Genomic DNA, 20,638 nt, shown 5'->3' on the forward strand with positions numbered 1-20,638 from the left:
GTCATGATCTCACGGTTCGTGAGATCGAGCCCTGCGTCGGGCTCTGTTGTGACAGCTCAGAACCTTCAGCCTGCCTCAGATTCTGTTTCTCCCTCTCTCTCACCCTTCCCCTGCTTACACTCTGTCTCTGTCACTCGAATAAATGTTAAAAATTTTTTAAGTGGTTTTTATACATATATACTTACAATGACAATCTGCTAAAACACTTTGGGCAGAATAACTATTTGAAGGCATCTTACACATTTACAGATATACAAAATAATTTTTTTTGATGAATGCAGCATACAAACTTTATTTACCAAAAGTAACAGGCAAAGTCAAACAGATACTTATCTTAAGAGAAAAACTGACCAGAAGAAATTTCATCTTAAACACTGTGCGGTAACCTTGCAGCTGCATTTAACTGAGCTGTTGCTGTGAAGAATACAGCTCACGTGCAGGTATGGGTGAATGATTTGTACACTTTTTCAAGTATTCACTGAATACTACCTAATATACACATATACATTACAGTTGAAAAAGATTTAATCGATGATCCCCAGATACTTCATTTTTGCCGATCTTTTGGAAGAGGTTATCTAAAGAGAAGAATATTCAGGTTTGGCTCCTGGATCACATACTGAACCCAGACAAGCCTCCGTTGGAGTCTGTTGAACCAAGTCTCCTCCACTCCTTGTTAGATATCAGATGGGTTTTCAGTATTTGTTTGGAAAGTTCTCGATAACACGACATGGCAGTACTCACAGTGTTCCCGGAAGTACTTGACCGAGTAGTAGATCTGCTTGTGGGCCATCATGCGCGAGACCAGAGAGGGCGTGCAAAGGAGGTGCGGCAGGCCACACATCCCTGCCAGGCCTGGGCAACGCCTCAACGGCCTACACGAAAGAGATCTGACATCTTGTCAGTTGTGTTGTTTTGTTTTAAAAGTGTATATTCTGCTTACCTGGAGATTTTCATATGTTATATTTGAGAACATTGTGAATATGTGGATGAGTGGAGTAGTCATGTGATCAATTATAGCTCTCATAGTCTAAAACTCTTGTTATTGAAAAGATAACTATTAGAGATCAGGGTGCCTAAGTGATGGATTTTTAGAAATTTACAGTACACATAAGATAGTAAGTGATTATGTAAATATAATCGGAAGTGAAACACATATCTCTAAAAGGAAACTTATTGTCTGAGTAAGACCGGATAGTTTGACTTAAAAATTAAGTAATTTGTTTTAATGTCCAAGAGTCATGACATTTTTCAACAACATATATAAAAACATCTTTTCAGGCAATTATTTGTTCATTGTATATATATTGCAGCATAAACTATGTGTCTGCATGATATGTACACTCCTAAATTGTTACAGCATTTATCCTTAAATTTATAGAATAATTAAATAGAAAGATTTAAGATAAAAATATTTTTATTTCTAATTTTGTTCCAACACCACAGAAATTGTGACAGACATTGTTTAGACAAACAACTAAATACTACATGAGACATGAAACCACAAAACTTCTAGAAAAAAGCAAACAACTAAGCCTTATTACAGATACTTGTATAACTTTAATAAATTAGCATTAGTTAAGTTACTTATTATGAAATCAATTGTTTCAACATAAAAAATTCCTTAATATTTGAAATACTACAAATAAAGTGGTAGAACAAAAATCATTTGCTAGATAAGATTTGCATTTTGCCTGAAGAAACACCTGTGAGTTTATTCACTTATCTCCATATTGATTTAATTAATGAAAAATATATTAAGCAAAACTCCAGGCCAAACACTGCATTACAGGCAGAGGTTAAAGCTGAATTAAAACAGAACAAAACAAAAAACTAGACTCTTGCTGTTCACTGATCATTAGGCATGGGTAGACATTTAACTGAAGACGATAACCTACCATCCTTGGACACTTGAGAAAAATACATATATAGAAGATGTACATAAACTGAGTGGTTACCTCTGGAAGTTTCACTACTGTTTACTTCCCATCACATAAGTTAATGAATTTCATTCCTGATGAGCTGGATCCATTAATTCTATTCCCCACTTGCCCAAGAATAATGACATTCCTGATGTGACTACTAAGACTTGCCTGTTTACAACCTCCCCTGGTGACCTGTGGGCCATCATGTGTCTTTCTACATAGATGGTAGTGATTTACATATGTTCTCAGAATCCTGCCAGGTAAGAGGGAGTGGAGAATAGTAAAAAGGAGTACAATGGTTCTGTGTCAAAACCTGGATATTTCTCTCTCATCTGTACAGGTACCTTGAGAATGAAACATAAGAGCATGGACAACTCCATAAATAGCCTCTTGCTTTGAAATTAGAATAGTAAACATAATTAAATCAATTATAGCTCCTCCCCACTTGCACATTATTTATGTTGATTATAGCTGATACATTAAAAATTTGAATTCTTGTATATAATTATGTATAATTATGCATCTTATGTATAATTTTAGGAGCATCTGACCCTTCCAAATTAAAAAGAAAAAGTCTTGTATTTAAGTTAATTTTACATTTAAATATACAGTAAACTTTTGTTACAGTTTGTCTCTCCTTAATTTGTACAGAATATCTAAGTAGTAAATTAAAATTTGTGAGAATTATGGGGCACCTGGGTGGCTCAGTTGGTTAAACATCTGACTTGATTTCAGCTCAAGTAATGATCTCACGGTTTGTGAGTTCAAGTCTCACGTCAACCTCTGCACTGAATGTGCAGTGCCTGCCTGGGATTCTCTCTCTGCCCCTCCCCCGCTCTTGGTCTCTCTGTCTCTCTGTCTCTCTCTCTCAAAATAAATAAATAAAATTTAAAAAATTGTGAGAATTCTGTAAGTTCCAAATGATGCACTTATAGTGATTTGACCAATATTTAAATATGGGTACTGCTTAGTAGCCACTTTTTAATGTAATAAGGAAGAGTTGGACATATTACTCAATTTTATGTTTCTCAGTCAACCTCAATATGTACTCACAAACAAGCTAAATCTAATATACTCAATAAGTATCAAAAGGAAAACTAAGTACATTTATTTTCCTTTTTTCCTACACACTGTCATTTAATAATATATCTATAAAAACTATTTACATATATCTATCTCAGTCTAAATATACATCCTATCCTCAATATTTAAACTTAACTTCAGAAGTATTATACACTTAGAAATGCTAACGATAAACACTAAACAAGCATAATTTTAGATTATAAGTTATAAATTGCCCTAGTAATCATTTATTATGGTCTTTTGAAGAAGCAAAGTGTCATAAGCAAAGAACTGTAATTGGTATTTTGATTTGACTGGATCAATTTCAAGTCACACAAAACATTTTCTGAAACATATTCTCAGAAGAAAATTGAAGATTTTCTTTTAAAGGAAATGTTCCAGAATAAGAGCACTTGTCCAAGGGATATTAAAACTGACTGTGTTGTTTCAGCTTAAACAAAAAAGGAGCCACAAACTCTGAGCGACCCTGGATGCCAAGCCTTTACTAGATATTAACTCTCTTGACCAACGGACAATGGGAGTTTGTTTTATAAACTGCCTACAGTTCTGTGAACTTTTCCCTTTCTTAAATAAATATCTAAGAGTATACACTGAGTCACAAGGTGTGTGTATGTTTAACTTCTTTAAAAGTGCTGAATTGTTTTCCAAAGTGCCTATATTTTACATTTCCAGGAAGTCTTTGTGACTAATATTTTGCCAATTTTTGATATTGTCATTCTCTTTTTCAGTTTAGCATTCTTTTTTTTTTCTTAAGCATATTTATTTATTTTCAGAGAGAAAACAGGTGATCGGGGAGGGGCAGAGAGAGGGAGAGAGAGACTCCCAAGCAGGCAATGTGCTGTCAGCATGGAGCCCCATGAAGGACTTGAACTCAGGAACTGTGAGATCATGACCTGAGCTGAAATTAAGAGTTGAACACTTAACTGACTCAGCTACTGAGGTGTGCCTCATTTTAGCCATTCTAATGAATATGTACTGGTTTTTCATTGTGGCTTTAAAATGCATGTTCTTCGGGAGCCTGAGTGGCTCAGTCAGTTAAGGCTCTGACTTCAACTCAGGTCATGATCTCACAGTTTGTGTGTTTGAGCCCCGCGTCGGGCTTTGTGCTGAAAGTTCAGAGCCTACAGCCTGCCTCAGATTCTGTGTCTCCCTCTTTCTCTGCCCCTCCCTGGCTCTCTCTCTCTCTTTCTCTCTCTCTTTCAAAAATAAATAAGCATTAAAATTTTATTAAATGAATGTTCTTAATGACAAATGATACTGAATATATTTTCTATAACTACTGGCTTTTCATCTATTTTCTTTCTGAATTGTTTGTTGATATATTTTGCCCTTTTTTATTTAGGTGTGTTGTCTTGTTGAGTTGCGGATATTTTTTTGAGATGAAGTTTTTGTAAAATGTACATATTGTAGTTATGTTCTCCCAGAATTTACCTGCCTTTCCTTTTATCAACAGTGGTATTTTTTTTAAATGAAATTTATTGACAAATTGGTTTCCATACAACACCCAGTGCTCATCCCAAAAGGTGCCCTCCTCAATACCCATCACCCACCCTCTCCTCCCTCCCACCCCCCATCAACCCTCAGTTTGTTCTCAGTTTTTAACAGTCTCTTATGCTTTGGCTCTCTCCCATTCTAACCTCTTTTTTCTTTTTTCCTTCCCCTCCCCCATGGGTTCCTGTTAAGTTTCTCAGGATCCACATAAGAGTGAAACCATATGATATCTGTCTTTCTCTGTATGGCTTATTTCACTTAGCATCACACTCTCCAGTTCCATCCACGTTGCTACAAAAGGCCATATTTGATTTTTTCTCATTGCCACGTAATATTCCATTGTGTATATAAACCACAATTTCTTTATCCATTCATCAGTTGATGGACATTTAGGCTCTTTCCATAATTTGGCTATTGTTGAGAGTGCTGCTATGAACATTGGGGTACAAGTGGCCCTATGCATCAGTGCTCCTGTATCCCTTGGATAAATTCCTAGCAGTGCTATTGCTGGGTCATAGGGTAGGTCTATTTTTAATTTTCTGAGGAACCTCCACACTGCTTTCCAGAGCGGCTGCACCAATTTGCATTCCCACCAACAGTGCAAGAGGGTTCCCGTTTCTCCACATCCTCTCCAGCATCTATAGTCTCCTGATTTGTTCATTTTGGCCACTCTGACTGGCGTGAGGTGATACCTGAGTGTGGTTTTGATTTGTATTTCCCTGATAAGGAGCGACGCTGAACATCTTTTCATGTGCCTGTTGGCCATCCGGATGTCTTCTTTAGAGAAGTGTCTATTCATGTTTTCTGCCCATTTCTTCACTGGGTTATTTGTTTTTCGGGTGTGGAGTTTGGTGAGCTCTTTATAGATTTTGGATACTAGCCCTTTGTCCGATATGTCATTTGCGAATATCTTTTCCCATTCCGTTGGTTGCCTTTTAGTTTTGTTGGTTGTTTCCTTGGCTGTGCAGAAGCTTTTTATCTTCATAAGGTCCCAGTAATTCACTTTTGCTTTTAATTCCCTTGCCTTTGGGGATGTGTCGAGTAAGAGATTGCTACGGCTGAGGTCAGAGAGGTCTTTTCCTGCTTTCTCCTCTAAGGTTTTGATGGTTTCCTGTCTCACATTTAGGTCCTTTATCCATTTTGAGTTTATTTTTGTGAATGGTGTGAGAAAGTGGTCTAGTTTCAACCTTCTGCATGTTGCTGTCCAGTTCTCCCAGCACCATTTGTTAAAGAGGCTGTCTTTTTTCCATTGGATGTTCTTTCCTGCTTTGTCAAAGATGAGTTGGCCATACGTTTGTGGGTCTAGTTCTGGGGTTTCTATTCTATTCCATTGGTCTATGTGTCTGTTTTTGTGCCATCAACAGTGGTATTTTAAAACCGTGATTTTTTTATTAACTATGTTGAAGTCAATTTAGACAATTTTGTTAATAGTTTTCCTAAAAATTGCCATAAGAATTCTTTCCCTACCCTAAGACAATGAAGATTTCCTCCCACGTTTTCTTCATGAAATGTTATGACTTTAGCATTTACAGTGAGACTACGGTCTGTCTTAGCATCTGATGCCAAAAGTTGAAATCCACAGATGAGATAGCTGGAAAGATAGATATTTATTACAGTAAGAAAAGTAAGAAAAGTATAAAGTAAGAAAAAGTTGGCCCCACAAGCATGAGCTGAAGTTCAGGAGTGTAGACTGAAATCATGTCATTGTGTATTGCCTCTGACCTACTATGGCATGCACATCCTGCAGATTGCAGAACACATCATTATGGAGATAAACACACACATCTGAGCCAAGATTTGGCCAAATTGGAGGAAGATCCTAAGGACAGCAGGCAACTGCATGCCTACCCACTGCTTCAAGCCAGTCAGGTGAGTTAGGTGAGTAACACTTGTGTGTGATACAAAAGTTGTTGCTGTTTAACTTCCAGGATCCAGATCTCACAAAGGAATGTTGTATTGTAGTCCACTCTAACCAGAAACGTTCTTGGAAGAGAATTCTGGGAAACCTAGTCCAGCCTAGCAAGTGGACACATTGCAAAGCACTGTGTTCTACCCCTTGCCATCTTGTCATTGCCGCCCATATGCATTTCCTCAAACTAGAAGACTAGACTTAATATCTAATAAAGACAATAACTGTGCCATGCTTTCTCCTAGCGTAATACACAAATCCCATGTATATCTGAAAATTAGACACTATCTGTTCTTCCCAAAAGAGGATACAAACCCCTTTCAATCTTTGGGTGATGTTCATTGTTACTAGGTAATTCACTTTGACTTCCTGGTACATAAATATCATTTTAGAAAGTTAACTAGTAAGCAAACATATTATGCTATGATAAAATGATGCAGAACAACACACACACATTCAAATCAAAATAAAGAAGTTATAACTGTTATAACTGTTATTGCCCTAGTTTCTGGAACTGGTTACATAGTTCACATTTATGAATAAAGTCTATTCACTTCATAGTTCTCATATACCTAGTGAGTGCCTCAGTTGGTTGTTACATTGTCTAGCAGGGTTACTGAAACAATCATTCCTCAAAATTCTGGGCCATTATTATTAGTCTCGCTTTGGTTGTTGGTTTGTTGTACTTTTTCAATGACTTTAATCACAAGCTATGAGAGTACTAAGAGATGCTATAGGGGATGTTCTTACAATTAAGAGGATAACTCCATTTTTGATGGAGTTTCACCATTAATAGCTTGTAGATCTCTGCATGCTCCACATCTGGCCAACCAAGGAATTTAAAAGCCCAGCACACGTCCTTTGATTTTTGAGTATGTAAGGGAATTTCAGCTAGTTGCAGCCTCTTGATTGTGGGAACTCTCCCCTGTTGAGCACCCTTTGTTCTCCTTTTTTCTCTGACCCCTGTATGAGCCCTTCAGCTGGTGTTAATCTTCAGTTTGTTGTGAGTACTAAATACACTTTATTTACGTTCATGGGTGAGTGTGTTGTGTCATCTGCCCTGACACAGAAATAAATTCTGGGAAGGTAACCATGTTTGTCTCTGTGTATATAGATGAAACACTCCTTCTCCTCATGTCCATTGTGGAGTAGCAACCCAATTCCCCCTTGGTACTCAGGATCAATCATGCAGAATCAAAATAACCTTTTTCTTTTCTTTTCTTTTCTTTTTAATCATTGATTCAATCACATGAAAATTCCCATGTGACCAGGAAGTAGTTTTAATTTCTAGTCTATTGACATCATTACTGTGTTCCCTGGTGGAAATATTTCTCCTTTTGGAACTAAGACCTCTAGTCCAGCAGAGTCTAAAGTCATGGGGATAGGAAGCAAGTACTTTGCTACTGAATCTCCAGGATATGAAGGAGAGAAGCCATTCTCATTTCCATCCCTTAATTCCCAGACCCATGAATTCAGGCTATGAGAAAAGTAACACCATACTTTGGATGCTAATTTAGAGCATATATCTAATCTTGGCAGATACTGCTCTAGCCCAGCAAGGTGTTGCCACCTGGCTGGCACTGTAACTGAATCTTCAAAAGACATTCCACCATCCCATTAAACTAACTGCTTCAAGATGATGGGGAGCATGGCAATCCTGGTGAATTCCAAGACTGAGGGCCCATTGCCACACTTCATTTACTGTCAAATGAGTTCTTCGGTTAAAAGTGTTGCTGTATGCGATGCTATAATAGTGGAAAGGTATCTGTAGTTTTGTCAGAAACATTGCAGTAAGAAAGACAAAACAAAATATTCAGAGTGTGTATTCCAATAAGAAAAGAGTGCTGTTTGTTCTACAATATTAAAGATGCAATGTTACCAATTTGATTCAGGAACCTGGTCTATGGCCTGGGGAATTATGCCACAGAGCTGAATTCTGGTCTTCACTGTGTCAGATTAGATACTCAACCGTGACTGTAATCAGATCATTTATAGTGAATATTTGTGTTGAGATAACAAGATATATTCACCATTGCTTTATTTTTACTTCATTTGAGATTGATTGATTCATTGATTCATAAATTCATTCATTCACTCATTCATGTATTCATTCATTTACAATTTATTGTACCACTTGTTGTAGATATTTCTCAGTGTTTTAAGTATTGAAGTTAAATTTCCTATTTTTCTTTTATTTTGGTAATTTCAGGAGAAGAGAGTGTTTCAATATTTAAAATTTTAAAACCAAAGGTTTATCTGGAAGTTGCCTTTGGAATTTAAACTTACCTCAGAATAAGGAGTTCTGGTGATGTTTTTCCAATCCACTCATTAAAAAGTTCAACTCAACCTATCACCAATATGACAAATGTTGATGACTATTGCCTGGTTCAATTAATTTTCATCAAGGGTTGTAAAATATTACCTTTCTTTTTTTTTAATTTTTTTTCAACGTTTTTTATTTATTTTTGGACAGAGAGAGACAGAGCATGAACGGGGGAGGGGCAGAGAGAGAGGGAGACACAGAATCGGAAACAGGCTCCAGACTCGGAGCCATCAGCCCAGAGCCTGACGCGGGGCTTGAACTCACGGACCGCGAGATGGTGACCTGGCTGAAGTCAGACGCTTAACCAACTGCGCCACCCAGGCGCCCCAAAATATTACCTTTCTAATCAATTTCCCTGAGTTTACTATTCATGATGCTTCTTTTAAATATAAAGCAACTGGTCAGGGCACCTGGGTGGCTCAATCAGTTAAGCATCCTACTTTGGCTCAGGTTGTGGTCTCCTAGAGGTGAGTTCAGGCCCCACATCAGGCTTTGTGCTGACATTTCAGATCCTGGAGCCTGCTTCAGATTCTGTCTCCCTCTCTCTTTGCCCCTGCCCCACTCACCCTCTGTCTCTCTCTCTCAAAAGTAAATAAAAACATTAAAAAAGAAAAAAAATATAAAGCAACCAGCTCTCATCAAATGTTTTGTCCTTAGATTCACTCAGTAGAGGCAAGACATGACACATACCTAATTCTTTCTCTTTAAATATACCTACCATTTGCATAAATTGTTCCCAGTAGTCATCAACTATCTTTCATATCATTATGAGGTTATGAATTATTATTTTTAATGCTTTTCAACCCACTGAAATTATTTATTATTATTATTTACATCACTAATATTCTGCTATTATTGTCTAGTTGGGATCCTCTGACAAAACCAAAATCAATGAAAACAGGATTTCTAAAAAAAAAAATCCAAAGGTTTTTTTGTCATTATATCAAGAAAACATACTGCATTCATAAAAATTCAATATAAGATAGAATTTTTTCCTGAAAAAATTTTAAGCCTATATTTTTGATAATTTATCAAGTATAAATAAAAAGATATTTCAGATAATTGCTGACAATCATATATTGTTGATTTCAATGTTTAGTAATTAAGCTATACACTGTTATTATTTTCCCATGTTATTTCAATTCTTATTTATTCAGAGTTCCAATCATATATGTCAAATGTCCCAAGTTCCAATGAATGCTATTATTTTTGTGAGCTTGAACATTTGACATTTTCCCTGGTGATCCAAAATTAGGGTAACTTTCCTCTTGCCTAAGTATCTGGCCAAGAAGATATTTCTTTGGTAAGCAACAAACTAAGTATGGAGAAGAAAAATGCTTTGATTACAGTCTATATCTTCATAAACCAGTGTGCATACTTTAATAATTCACTGCTGTTTTCACATGCTACTTCTATATCTAAACCAAGGATTTCTTACAGGCTGCTCAAAAGAGCTTTGGAAGCAAATGCAAGTAAATGATTCAGTACATTTTAGAGTGAGGTACAAATGTAATTATTTATTGGCAAAAATAATAAACTTAGTATTTATAGCTCCCTGTCAGTGCACATAATAATCCATTTTATTAACTCAGCTCACTTTGCATAAGCAATCCTAGAACAGTTCTTCAGAGAAAAATCTTAACAGAAAATCTTCAAGTTTTGAGAAAACACTATTTTCGCTTAAGTATGTTTAGCCCAAGGTCCTTCATAGATAAGTCATTATAAACAAGTTCTTTTACTGTAGCTTATAAAAATATAATGTTTTTTTCTTTTTTAAAAAATAGATAGCATATACCCTCAGGTAGGTCACCAATTAAGTGCTTGACCTTAGAAAAAGAAAGAAAATATTCAGAAATGTCTTCCCAATTTTCATACAATAATTTATAGACAGAACTCAGCAAAAGCATTTTTCAGTCAGGTAAAGTTGACCCAGCTCTAGAACTGCTATTTATTAAGGTCACGATCCTGGTCAAATCACAGGTCTGAAGCATTTTTCTCACCTTAAGATAAAAATAATATAGAGCCTTTTTCAATTCTTACTGTGAGAATTAAGCTTTTTTTTTTTGGTGTGTGTGCACACATGCATGAATTTATATGTATTACTATCATATCTGGTGAACACATTATTAATAAACATTATAATAATGTATACTATAATTATTATCATTATGAGTAGTAATAGACTCTCATTGTCTTGTATTTATCCTTAAAGTGAATATGTAAGAAAAAAAACTGGAGTCTAGATTCCAATACTTTAAAATCTCTTTTATAAGGTACTTTATTTCAGTCACAGTATTTCTCTCTGGGTTATGAGCCACTCCCCTTAGAAATGTTAGAGTTTTAAGAGGTAGCTTAATTCTCTCAGGCCATAAAGATAACATTTCTGCACTTACGCACCTATTTTCTACAGTTATTTTCAATGATGCCCTGTTAACTCAAATATTTTAAAGCAAGTTGCATTCATATTTATATATTTTCAAAAAATGCCATATACTGGAAGAATGTGAGTTATATTATTTCTTTCACTCAATATTGGTATTTTTGGAAGCTAAAGCAAACCTTTAACAAAGCCAATTAAGTGATGATTAGAAAAGAACGTACACTGCTTAGAGACTTCTAAAGTACTTAAGCATAATGAGGAAATTTGGTGATGGTAGAGAAATTCACTCATCTATCAATTTATTCCACTAGCCACTCTAATCATTTGGATGTACTCATTTAAAGTATAATGAAAAGAATATATAATGTAAAATCCAGTTGCAATGTGATTTCACTCTACACCAAACAGACGTGTCATAATCAATCTGCTATTCTGTTGCTAGACAAAGTAGGATTTCAGATTGTTCCTGATTGGTATCGTAACTATTCTTTTGAGTTATTATCTTACTAATATATGCAGAAATAAAAAGAGGTTTATTAACCACATCAGTGTGGTTGTTTAATAAATATTGCAGTATGTTTTTGTAATTAAGTTGGTCCAAGGCTCAAGTATACTGATATTTTAAACCTGCACGTTATAGAAAATAAAATATCAAATGTGTAATGAGCTGCCAGTTTGATAATATGAAGTAATATACTAGTGTTTGTCCCATACAAGTGATTCCTATGAAACCTTCACCACTTTAACCTGCTCTAAGCCAAGAGTCTAATAGGTCACCTTGCTTCCACCCTTGTCATCCTATACCCATCTCTAAGCACCTAGTTATCCTTTCCATACTTAAAAGAAATCATGTCATTCAATTCTCAAAAAACATCCAGGGGCTTTCGATTCTATGTCAAAATCAGAGCCAAGTCCTTGAAATAATTTTCAAGGTCCTCCATGGTCAGGATCTTCTCCTGCCACCTCTTCCATTCCATTCCTATTGTTCTGGAACATTCCCTCCAGTCATACTAATCTCCTTGCTGTTCCTGATCCCAGATATGTGACAGACTTACATCCTTGAGGTTCCTGCATATATGTCACTGTATCTGAAAGGTCTTCCCTAATCATTTTACATAAGATGACAATCCACACTATACAGTGTGTTTCCTACCTCCTTTATTTCTAACCACAGGACGTCATCTGATATTTACCATAGCACCTACCTCATTCACTTTACTTATCTCCACCTATGGAGAGGATGTCAAGGGTTATTCATGAACAGAAGTTTAGATAAGCAGTCAATGACTATTTGATGAATGGATGAATGAGACTTAGGTCTTATTTTTAAATTTATTTAAATCTTCAACTTTCTATGTATATTTAGGTGCCATACAAAATTACCCACTGACTACTCTTAATTTCTTGCTTAAAAATGTCTAAGGTGCTAAACATAATGCATAAAAGGTAAAAAAAAATGCTTAAAGTTATTGTGGCTATTGAAGTGAATTGTAAATTCAATGGAAATTTTAAATTAATCTTTCATGGTATGGTTTATTTTTAAATTCAGGTCAAAAATCAACTAATGCTTCTATAATGTTTTTAACCAAAGCATGCAGGTGACATTTTATATTATATAACTATAAATTATGTCCATAAGACATATAAGAAGAGATACACTAGGGGCACCTGGATGGCTCAGTCGATTGAGCATCTGACTTTGGCTCAGGTCACCATCTTTTGGTTCTTGAGTTCGAGCCCTGCATCGGGATATGTGCCGACAGCTCAGAGCCTGGAGCCTGCTTCTGATTCTGAGTCTCCTAGTCTTTCTCCACTCCTCCCCTGCTCTCATTCTGTCTCTCTCTTTCTTTCTCAAAAATAAATGAATATAAAAAAAGAAGAGATAGAGTATACAATTTATTTATATCAAACACTGATAAAATACTGTTATTAAATTTTCTAAAAATAAGAACATTTCAGCCATTGAACTTTCATGAAAATATAACCTTATGGTGTTGCATGGGAAATACAACACTTTTCTTATACTGTGTTACTGTCAAAATAGACCAGGCTAAATATGGCATAATATTGTCATTGAGGGTACTACCTAGAAGACAACTTTGCACATTGACTAATTGTTCTATTCATTTGACAAATATTTATTTTGAACACTTTTCTAGCATTGGAGATATAACTGGAAGAAAACAATTTTTCAGATCTTACCACGATTATATTTTAGGAGGGCTAAAATGTTTTTTTTAAGAGGGTGTGTTTCATATTTAGTTTGAGAAGGTGAAGAGTGATAATGGTTTGAACCACAAGTCTTGTTCTGAGTGAAATGGTACACTCTTAGAGGTTCTTGAGCCAAAAGATAAAAATCAATGGAAAGAATCATAAGAGATGCTGATGTAGTATATAATCTGTGGGAACTTGTAGACCATTTAAAAAGGCATAGAAATAATTTAAGAAAGTAATTATAGTGCCTTGAACTAGAGAAGTATTGGTGGAGATGCCAAGAAGCTAAACTTTTGTGAATATGTTTTGCATTTGTTTTGTTTTGTTTTTAATTTTTTTTTTAATGTTTACTCTTGACAGAGAGAGACAGAGCATGAGCAAAGGAGGGGCAGAGTGAAAGAGAGACACAGAGTCCAAAGCAGGCTCCAGGCTCTGAGCTATCAGCACAGAGCCTGATGCAGGGTTTGAACCCACAAGCCTTGAGATCATGACCTGAGCCAAAGTCATACACCTGACCAATTGAGCCATGCAGGCTCCCCATGTTTTGCATTTGTTAAAGACAGATGTAGAACATGAGAGAAAGACAAGTGTTAAGCACAACACCACCTTTTTTTTAAGCCTACGGAATGGAAGTCAGAGTTCTAAAACACTGAAATTGGGCAGAATTAATAATAAGCAGATTGAGGAGTAATGTCATGCTTTCTTTGATGAATCAATTGAGCTAGGTTACAGTCACCAGTTATTCAACTAAATGATAAGCTAGATGTTGCCATGAAATTATTTTGAAGACATGAGTAAAGTCTATTATCAATTGACTTTAAGGAAGTGATAATATCCTAGATAGTCTGAGTGAGCTTGATTCAGTTAGTTGAAATCCCTTAAAGCATAGCTAGCTAAATCTTCCCTGATAAAGAAATTTTACCTCTGGACAGTAGCTGTAGTTCATGCTCTGGAATCCCAGCCTGCCCCTAAAACTTTCCATATCATTTGAAAATTGTCCAAGCCAGCCCTCTACATTGTACAAGCCAATTTCTTGCTATATGTCTCTCTTTTTTTTTTTTAAGTTTATTTTGAGAGAGAGTGAGAGACAGCACAAGTGGGGTGGGGAAGAGAGAGAGGGAGGCGAAGAATCCCAAGCAGGCTGCATACCATCAGCATGGAGCCCGATGTGGCTCTCAAACTCACAAAACTGTGAGATCATGACTTGAGCCAAAACTGAGAGTCAGATGCCTACAGACTGAGCCAGGCACCCTGTGATGTGTCTCTTAACATGTATCTTCTGATTTGCTTCTCTAGTTGAACCCTGACTGACAAAACTAGGTAGTAGTTTTTCCTTTTGTTTTGTTTTTTCTATTCCCCTCTTGAGATACCCATGAATCTCACAAATGAAGGTGTCAGCCAAATATTTGGAAACGACACTAAATGTCATTGGAAATGTGTGGGCTGGAGAATTACATGTTGGAGTTATTAGACTACAGATTATTGATAAGCCAAAAAATGATCTCTTGGAAGCTATCCACTGGAGACCGTGAAATCTGGGAACCTGTGAATAATAGCTTATTTGGAAGAAAAGCCTTTACAGATGGAATTAAATTAAGGATCTTAAGATAAAGAGATTTCTTTTTGGCCAAAAATCCGTGGCAGGTGTCCTTGTAAAAGATATGCAGAAAACTGACATACAAAGAATGAGTCAGAGGTGGCAATCATACAGCCACAAGTGAAGTCATGGTGACAACTGCCAGGAGCTGGAGACGATGGAGTGCAGTATGCCGGCACCTTGGTTCCAGACCGTTGGCCATCAGAACTGTGAGTCAATATTTTTTTAAACCACACATTTTGTGATAATTAGTTAAAAAATACTACAATCGTATCTAAAGCTGTAAGACTGAAGAAGACAAATAAGGAGCTAAGTATAGATAGAAATAAGAATAAGAACTGACTCCTGGGGTACTCCAAATTCAAAAACTGGGGAAAAGGAGACTCTAACAAAGGTATTTGGGAGAGAACACCAAAAAGGTATTAGGAGAACTGGAAGACAGAGTTAGTTCAGCATCTAGGAAAAATAAGTGTTGTAAGGAAAATGTGGACAAACTCAGAGAGGTCAAGACAGATGAATATTGAGAACAGACATTTATATTTGCTGAGTTATTGTCATTGATAATCTTTATAATGAAAGCTTCAGTCTTGTGTGGTAGTTAATGGCTGATTTCAGTGCTCAATGGAAAATGGCTGGAGTGAAAGTAAAGTCACAACCTCTCGATTGTGACAGAAGAGTTGTGACATAAGGAAATGGTAGCTAGACAAAATACTGAGGTCTAGGATGTGTATATGTATCTAGGTTTGTGTGTGTGTGTTTCATGGACGACAATACATTATATTGGTTCATGGGCAAACTGCCACCCTTACAAAAAAAGTTATAAAATGGTAAGAAGTAACAAAAGCAAAAACAATAAAAACCTGTCCTGAGTGTGTTATTAGAATTGATTTATTGAGCTCCTGGGAAAAGAAGCCCCTACTTGAATGAGATTACTGGCAAGTGGACATTCTGGAACTTGGTCTGACTCATAATGTAGTCACTCAGTTCCTCTTTCTGAGAATATTAAGTGAATTTGTTACTTTAATTTTGTAATCAGACAAGTTAAAAGTTATTGGTCTTTATTTTCTACCTCACATGCCCAATTTGTCCAGTTCCAGAAAAGCTATGACATATTCAAAGTAGGTATGGATTATTGACAAATAAATGAGATTGTGACAACAGTTACTAGTATTTTCTGCTTTGTTACCATAATGGTTGTTGTTGTTGTTGTTGTTCAACTGGCAGAGCATATATCTCTATACATTCATTTTATTTGTCAATTTGACTTCAGCATGTTTCATAAAGAGAGTTGACTCCATTCTTTGCACAAAGGTTAATGGTTACTACAAAAAAAGGGTAGTCAGGTACATTTTAGGACACCAAGGAAGAGACTGATAACAAAACTTTTCTGGTGTCTTTTCTGGTGTCTTCTGGTGTCTGGTTTCTATTTAAAATAATCTTAAACACCTTTTTACGTTTTTTTTTATGAAAAAAATTTTAATGCATATTTATTTTAGAGAGAGACAGAGCACAAGCAGGGGAGGGGCAGAGAGGGAGACACAGAATCTGAAGCAGGCCCCAGGCTCTGAGCCATCAGTACAGAGCCTGATGCAGGGCTCAATCCCACGAACCATGAGATCATGACCTGAGCTGAAGTCAGATTCTTAACCAACTGAGCCACCCAGGCACCCCAACACCTTTTTATGTTTTAAATTTGTTTCTGTGGTCTTTTAAGGTGACTTTAGATTTTTCATTGTTTGCCTCTCCTCCTCCCTCCCTCCTCCAAGTCTTTCCTCCCTCCCTCCCTCCCTCTCTTCCTTCTCTTCCTTCCTCCTTTCCTCCCTCTCCCCTTTTCTTTTCTCATTTCTCCCTCTCTTCTATATTCTTTTATCTTAATAGTTGTGGAGGAGGCAGAGAATGCAAAATTATTTCGCTTGCAATCAGATTCTTTTAAAAAATAGGGAGCGTTTTTAAAAGAGGAACATATATTGACCTTTTGTTTTATGTCTTTTCCGGAAATGGTAATGATTGGCAATGCCATTATCTAATTACATATTTTCTTACCCTATTAAACACTCAGAGGAAGATTTTTACTTTGCTGCCAAAATATTAAAAAGTTAAAAAGTATATCTGTCTCAGAGAAAGAGAAGCGCCATAAGAATCTCCTAAAAATAGCATGGACCTCTTTTTCCTTTCCTTGTTCCCACAGCATTTATTTTCCCAGGTGAAGTTCTACCCATTCTTTCAGTTCTAACCTGCAGGACTACTTGTGACAGTTTATCAATCTTGTCTCTTTGTAGACAAAGAAAGCCTTGACATATAGCCAATATCCACAGAGCTCTCTGGCCTGAAATCTAGACCATTTGAGTATTTCCCGGAATGGATTAAATGTATTGTAATGATTCTTGTCTAGGGCCAAAAGCTAGGTAACAATACTGTGGGCAGGAATAACTTTTTAATTGATAGATGATTCAACTGCTCCTTGTGACAAGAAGTTAGATTCTGAAGTAGGAAATAAGAATATGGCACATGAACCATGGATGAGCTTAAAGGGCAGGCAATTTCTATTTGAATACTAAAGAATCAGGCACATCGGTCAGGGAGGAAGAAACAATATGGAGCTTTCCTAGTGCTTGGGAGTATACTGGTTCTTGCCACACAGCACAAGGAAAGCAGAAGGTAGGAAAATAACATGGTAAGAAACTCCTGTGCCCTCCTTTTTATCCTATTATACTTTACATATATGGACTTTTCTTATATTTATTTTCTTTTTAAAATTCCCGGTGATGTGAATATGCTAAGCCTGCACCTTGACAAGATTACAGCAGAAGAGAGGAGTCACAGATATACAGGAGAGACTGTGATCTCTTCACCAAAACATTGTATTTGGTTAACATTTAAACTTTATTCAGCAATTTCAAAGGGCCAATCATTACTCAAAATCTTTATATTTTTAACCTATTGAATATCTACAACAAGTTTAGGAAGGTCATTTCTAAAGTGCTGAAAATGGGTAGATTGAACAGTTTGCCTACAGTTACACAGACAGGCAGCCCCACACCTGGGACTGATATCTAGCTGTGTTCTGAAGAGCTATGCAGTAGGTCTGCAGGATCAATATTTGTAAGAAACATCCATGTCTGACTTACCTACATCTCAATTTTAGTTTTGACTTCATGGATATCTTATTCCTTAGAAAGTTTTCCAGGTTTTTTTCTCCATATCTCTTAGATGCTAGGTATTTCAAGAGACGCATCAAGATGCCTGCAAAAGACCACATGACCCTTTCCTTTCAGTCTGAAGGCTTGTCTGCCCAGAACAAAAGGAAATACTCCAGGGACAGTGTCAGCACTGACTCAACCATCATTGTATGATCTACAGTACTTCAAAAACACTTCAGCGACCTATAATGTATCTTTAAGCTTTCCTGATTACTTCTCATGAAATTCGGAACACACATACTAGACAAATTTTCAGCGCCTGATTTTCTTACATTTGTGTGGCTCTCTAAACTATTCTATTTTGGAAAGTATTTAGTTGTTTGTAATCACTTTACCTACATCATGAATAAAGGTCCCAACTCGGGGTTGGAGAGTGAAACTCACAGAGATTCAGATTCTTCTTCCATTAAAAGAAGGTGCTGGACTATACAAACTTTAACATTTAGTTTGGGCCATAAACATATTATTTAGAACTTCTTCATAGATGTAATGAGATAATAGAAATAATCATTGACATTTCTTATAAGTCTTTAGAAAAACAAAAAGAAGATCAGCAAGACATCCTGCATTTTTGCATTAGCTAAATACTTGTAAACCTGTGTACTTCATGCAAACTAGATATCTTGTATACAGGCTATAGTTCATGAAAGCAAACTTATAGTAGAAAGTCTATGTGTATGATAACCTCTGTTAGTTTTTTCAGTACTTAAAAAAAATCAAATTTCCTTTTGAAAAGATATTTGATCCTGTAATAAATTTAAAAAAGGAAATTTCTGTTGAGAGGTAATTATCTATAACATTTGAATATTGTCATCAAAGGAAAGTTTACTTTATCTGTAACAATATATCTGTCAATAAAACCAGTTTTCTATATACCTAAATTTTACCTTGACTGTGGATACTTAAGCGTCATATATTTCTTTGTGTGCTTGAAATAATTTGCAAATAAAAATAAAGTAAACTTTGAAAAAAAGACTATGAAAATATAAACATGGGCAGAATTTCATTTTAAGGATAGCCAGGTAAAGAGCTGCAAATAATCTAAAATATTTTCAAGGTTAAAGACAAAGAGCAGGGTAGTAAAATTATTTTTTATTGAATGGTCAAAAAATATATATGGGTATCCATATCTTAAATTGCGTCAGAATGTTGCTAAATGTAATGCAAGCAAACAAATAGACTCAGAAACAAAGCACCTCAGTTTACACTAAGTTACATAATATAAAAATAAATTGGAAATAAAAGGAAAATACACACACACACACACACACACACACACACACACTTCCAAGAAAGAAAATCACAAGATCAAAACAGGCTATCACCAAAACACTGTTTAGTAAAAGAGTTATTGACTAGGTGCATATATCTTTTTCTATGTTGACCACATACATTTAAATTTCTAAATAGATCTTTCCCTGTAATCCATTCAGAAGTACATTTCTTGCTATTTTTACCTCCCATAGATTCTATTTTATTCTGAAAGTGGTCCTTAGGAGGCTGTGAATAATTTAAAAGGAAAGATAAGGCATACAATAAAAAAGAAAAGCAGGGCAGTGTTCAGAAATAATTTTTTACAATGCTGAATAAGAAACACTCGAATGCACTTGTGACGTTCCATTTGTATTAATATCGTAGAGTAAGAGTTTTCCATTTTTTTTTATAGCCTGGAAACCGTCTCTTCAAACAAAGTCTTACCCAGAAGCATAAACAAATAAAAAATATAAAAGCCGCACAATGCTTGTTCAAAAGACATTTTTGGGGACAGTAGTATAGAAGGTCCTGCCCATTTATAGACAGACACACGGACACACACACAGACACACACACAGATAGTATCAAGAGGGCTTGTTTATCATTACTATTACATTTTTTTCTAGCATTTCACTTTAAATTCTTCTGTGTCTCAATCCTTAAAAACTTGGGGAGAAAACCATTTAATGCAACCATATCACAGTAAAAATAGAGAGTATATAAAATAGGAAGTGAAAATTTTACAGTTAGGAAGTAGATGCTTAATCATACATTATGTTCAGGAAATCAACTTAGATGTGAAAATAGCAGGATATCAGAAATGAGGCATGAATTATATGATTCTCCACTCTTCCCAAAAGGTAATATTTTATTACCTTTTTTTTTTAAATATCATGTAACACCTGGTTATCACATATGATGTGTAGCATATAAATCACACCTTTTTTCTGGAACAAGTCCATACAAGTTTGCAAATAATAGATAAGAGTATATTCAAAACACAATTTGATTTCCCGTGAAAAAAATTATTCTCATACAACATTGTGAGAACAGATTCAGTTAATACATTCTAAGAGTTACATCTTGTATGTGTGCACTTCTTTCAAGACTGCATTAAACGCCTTAAAGGATAAATGTTGATGAACCATTTCTGTGCAAACTATCCAAAGTAAGAATGAGATTATGGTTCAATAATGGATTGCATCAAGAAACCATTAGTGAGGACTGAATTAATTACTACACTAATTCTAGCAACATTTCTA

General features: G+C 35.7%; 1 pseudogene; it reads right to left on the minus strand.

Annotated features, from left to right (window-relative positions):
- Positions 1 to 547: 547 nt before the first annotated feature.
- LOC125165341 (cyclin-dependent kinases regulatory subunit 2-like) lies at positions 548 to 793 on the minus strand (annotated as a pseudogene).
- Positions 794 to 20,638: the final 19,845 nt, after the last annotated feature.

This window comes from Prionailurus viverrinus, chromosome A1 (genome assembly GCF_022837055.1).
Source record: "Prionailurus viverrinus isolate Anna chromosome A1, UM_Priviv_1.0, whole genome shotgun sequence".
Lineage (NCBI taxonomy): Eukaryota > Metazoa > Chordata > Mammalia > Carnivora > Felidae > Prionailurus > Prionailurus viverrinus.